This window comes from Lolium rigidum, chromosome 1 (genome assembly GCF_022539505.1).
Source record: "Lolium rigidum isolate FL_2022 chromosome 1, APGP_CSIRO_Lrig_0.1, whole genome shotgun sequence".
Taxonomy (NCBI): domain Eukaryota; kingdom Viridiplantae; phylum Streptophyta; class Magnoliopsida; order Poales; family Poaceae; genus Lolium; species Lolium rigidum.
Window position 1 is genome coordinate 22,863,281 of NC_061508.1, and position 5,120 is coordinate 22,868,400.

Consider the following 5,120-nt stretch of genomic DNA (forward strand, 5'->3'; position numbering starts at 1 on the left):
AAATATAGTTTCAGGGGAGGAACCCGATAATGTTGTCGATGAAGAAGGGGATGCCTTGGGCATCCCCAAGCTTAGACGCTTGAGTCTTCTTAGAATATGCAGGGGTGAACCACCGGGGCATCCCCAAGCTTAGAGCTTTCACTCTCCTTGATCATATTGCATCATACTCCTCTCTTGATCCTTGAAAACTTCCTCCACACCAAACTCGAAACAACTCATTAGAGGGTTAGTGCACAATAAAAATTAACATGTTCAGAGGTGACACAATCATTCTTAACATTTCTGGACATTGCATAAAGCTAATGGACATTAATGGATCAAAGAAATTCATCCAACATAGCAAAAGAGGCAATGCGAAATAAAAGGCAGAATCTGTCAAAACAGAACAGTCCGTAAAGATGGATTTTATTAGGGCACCATACTTGCTCAAATGAAAATGCCCAAATTTAATGAAAGTTGCGTACATATCTGAGGATCACTCACGTAAATTGGCTTAATTTTCTGAGTTACCTAGAGAGAATTAGACCCAGATTCGTGACAGCAAAGAAATCTGTTTCTGCGCAGTAATCCAAATCTAGTATTTACTTTACTATCAAAGACTTTACTTGGCACAACAAAACATAAAACTAAGATAAGGAGAGGTTGCTACAGTAGTAAACAACTTCCAAGACTCAAATATAAAACAAAAATACTGTAGTAAAAACATGGGTTGTCTCCCATAAGCGCTTTTCTTTAACGCCTTTCAGCTAGGCGCGTAAAGTGTGTATCAAGTGTTATCAAAGGGTGGTGCATCTACAGCGGGGTTTGGAGTTTTCTCAACCATGCATAGTATATTGGATACATAAGTTTCAGCGTCTCCCTTTTCATTAGTCTTGGGCTTGCTACTCTCATCGAACAAATTTTCAGGAACAAGCCAAGCATAGTTATTTTCTAGTGCATCATTCATAGCTAGGAGTTTACATGGTATTGGTGCTTTGATCTCCCTACCATCATTAGCATTATCAGTATATTTCATCCTATACATATCCATTTTTTCAAGTGTTCTTTTAAAGTCGGTATAAAAGCCAAGCCTCTTATGCTTAATAAAAACTTTTCTAGCTTCTATAGCTATATCTTCAAATTCTCGCACTAAGACTTTTAGAACAAAATCTCTCTTCTCTCCCCGCTCCATATCAGAAAGTGTAAGAAACATGTGTTGTATCATGGGGTTGAGACTAATAAATCTAGCTTCCATCATGCGCACCAAACAAACAGAGGCATCTTCATAAGTAGGGACAACTTTTGCAAGTGGTATATCTTTAAGATCTTCATGCATACTAACATGGGTGAAAAATTCTTCTATATTATCTCTTCCAATTATAGACCCTTGTCCCACAAGTATATCTTTTACAGTAAAATTAAGAGGAAACATGTTGAAATAAGTAAAGTAAATGCAAGTAACTAATTTTTTGTGTTTTTGATATAGCAAACAAGACAGTAAATAAAGTAAAGCTAGAAACTAATTTTTTTGTGTTTTGATATAATGCAGCAAACAAAGTAGAAAATAAAATAAAGCAAGGCAAAAACAAAGTAAAGAGATTGAGAAATGGAGACTCCCCTTGCAGCGTGTCTTGATCTCCCCGGCAACGGCGCCAGAAATTTGCTTGATGCGTGTAAATGACACGTCCGTTGGGAACCCCAAGAGGAAGGTGTGATGCGCACAACGGCAAGTTTCCCTCAGTTAGAAACCAAGGTTTAATCGAACCGAGTAGGAGTCAAGAAGCACGTTGAAGGTTGATGGCGGCGGGATGTAGTGCGGCGCAACACCGAAGATTCCGGCGCCAACGTGGAACCCGCACAACACAACCAAAGTACTTTGCCCCAATGAAACGAGTGAGGTTGTCAATCTCACCGGCTTGCTGTAACAAAGGATTAACCGTATTGTGTGGAAGATGATTGTTTGCAGAGAAAACAATAAAACAAGTATTGCAGCAGATTTGTATTTCGAGTATAAAAGAATGGACCGGGGTCCACAGTTCACTAAAGGTGTCTCTCCCATAAGATAAAAGCATGTTGGGTGAACAAATTACAGTCGGGCAATTGACAAATAGAGAGGGCATAATAATGCACATACATGTCATGATAAGTACAGTGAGATTTAATTGGGCATTACGACAAAGTACATAGACCGCCATCCAACCGCATCTATGCCTAAAAAGTCCACCTTCAGGTTATCATCCGAACCCCTTCCAGTATTAAGTTGCAAAGCAACAGACAATTGCATTAAGTATTGCGCGTAATGTAATCAATAACTACATCCTCGGACATAGCATCAATGTTTTATCCGTAGTGGCAACAGCACATCCATAACCTTAGGGGTTTCTGTCACTCCCCAGATTCACGGAGACATGAACCCACTATCGAGCATAAATACTCCCTCTTGGAGTTACTAGCATCAACTTGGCCAGAGCCTCTACTAATAACGGAGAGCATGCAAGATCATAAACAACACATAGGTAATAACTTGATAATTAACATAACATGGTATTCTCTATCCATCGGATCCCGACAAACACAACATATATCATTACAAATAGATGATCTTGATCATGTTAGGCAGCTCACAAGATCCAACAATGAAGCACAATGAGGAGAAGACAACCATCTAGCTACTGCTATGGACCCATAGTCCAGGGGTGAACTACTCACTCATCACTCCGGAGGTGACCATGGCGGTGAAGAGTCCTCCGGGAGATGAATCCCCTCTCCGGCGGGGTGCCGGAGGGGATCTCCGAGAATCCCCGAGATGGGATTGGCGGCGGCGGCGTCTCGCAAGGGTTTTCCGTATCGTGGTTCTTCGTATCGGGGGTTTCGCGACGGAGGCTATAAGTAGGCGGAAGGGCAGAGTCGGAGGGCTGACGAGGGGCCCACACCATAGGGCGGCGCGGGCCCCCCTCTGGCCGCGCGGCCCTATGGTGGCGGCGCCTCGTCGCCCCACTTCGTATCCCTTCGGTCTTCTGGAAGCTTCGTGGCAAAATAGGACCCTGGGCGTTGATTTCGTCCAATTCCGAGAATATTTCGTTACTAGGATTTCTGAAACCAAAAACAGCAGAAAACAACAATCGGCTCTTCGGCATCTTGTTAATAGGTTAGTTCCAGAAAATGCACGAATATGACATAAAGTGTGCATAAAACATGTAGATATCATCAATAATGTGGCATGGAACATAATAAATTATCGATACGTTGGAGACGTATCACCAGACACCAGGGCGGCGCGGCCCAGGCCCTGGCCGCGCCGACCTATGGTGTGGGCTCCTCGTGCCGCCTCTTTATCTGCCCTTCCGCCTACAAATAGCCTCCGTCGCGAAACCCCCAGTACCGAGAGCCACGATACGGAAAAACTTACTGAGACGCCGCCGCCGCCAATCCCATCTCGGGGGATTCTGGAGATCTCCTTCGGCACCCTGCCGGAGAGGGGATTCATCTCCCGGAGGACTCTTCACCGCCATGGTCGCCTCCGGAGTGATGAGTGAGTAGTTCACCCCTGGACTATGGGTCCATAGCAGTAGCTAGATGGTTGTCTTCTCCTCATTGTGCTTCATTGTTGGATCTTGTGAGCTGCCTAACATGATCAAGATCATCTATCCGTAATTCTATATGTTGTGTTTGTCGGGATCCGATGGATAGAGAATACTATGTTATGTTAATTATCAAGTTATTACCTATGTGTTGTTTATGATCTTGCATGCTCTCCGTTATTAGTAGAGGCTCTGGCCAAGTTTTTGCTCTTAACTCCAAGAGGGAGTATTTATGCTCGATAGTGGGTTCATGCTTCCATTGAATCTGGGACAGTGACAGAAAGTTCTAAGGTTGTGGATGTGCTGTTGCCACTAGGGATAAAACATTGATGCTATGTCTAAGGATGTAGTTATTGATTACATTACGCACCATACTTAATGCAATTGTCTGTTGTTTTGTAACTTAATACTGAAGGGGTTCGGATGATAACCTGAAGGTGGACTTTTTAGGCATAGATGCATGCTGGATAGCGGTCTATGTACTTTGTCGTAATGCCCAATTAAATCTCACTATATTTATCATGACATGTATGTGCATTGTTATGCCCTCTCTATTTGTCAATTGCCCGACTGTAATTTGTTCACCCAACATGCTTTTATCTTATGGGAGAGACACCTCTAGTGAACTGTGGACCCCGGTCCTATTCTTTACATCGCATACAATCTACTGCAATACTTGTTTTACTGTTTTCTGCAAACAATCATCATCCACACTATACATCTAATCCTTTGTTACAGCAAGCCGGTGAGATTGACAACCTCACTGTTTCGTTGGGGCAAAGTACTTTGGTTGTGTTGTGCAGGTTCCACGTTGGCGCCGGAATCTCTGGTGTTGCGCCGCACTACATCCCGCCGCCATCAACCTTCAACGTGCTTCTTGACTCCTCCTGGTTCGATTAAACCTTGGTTTCTTACTGAGGGAAACTTGCCGCTGTGCGCATCACACCTTCCTCTTGGGGTTCCCAACGAACGTATCAACTACACGCATCACGCCGCCCGGAAGTAACGCCGCGGAAGACGAAGTAGTTGTGCCGCTGCCAGGCGGGCCCGTGCGAGGACCGAGCGGACACTTTGCACGTCCGCGCAGCGTCCGCATAGACGCAAACCTGGCGCATATTTGGGCCAGGTTTGCGTCTCCGCAGACGGCCCGGTCACTTTGCGTCGCTCCACTGAAGGTGGTGCCAGACGCATTTCCGGTCACGGTGACCGTTGTGTCGCGCCGCTGGAGATGCCCTAATGAAAATCTTGAATCCGCCACTGGTCGTTACGCATCAAAGGGGAGAGGCGCAGGCCGTGTCACTACGCAGCTTTGCAATCAAAGGAGTACGTTCACGTCCGCTCCACATGCGTGCGTCCAACTCGACACACTACAACGTGACCACACTTCACGCAAACGCATTTTCTTGGGGCCAAGCAGCGAGGCCTATTTGAAGCCCAGCTGAAGCCTCGGTCACGAAAACATTTCGACTCGGCGTCTTTTCTTCCCGATGGCGGCGGTCATGGAACCCTAGCCGCCAGGCCACCTACGCCGCTAGCCACCGCCAGCCGTCCGGAATCTCC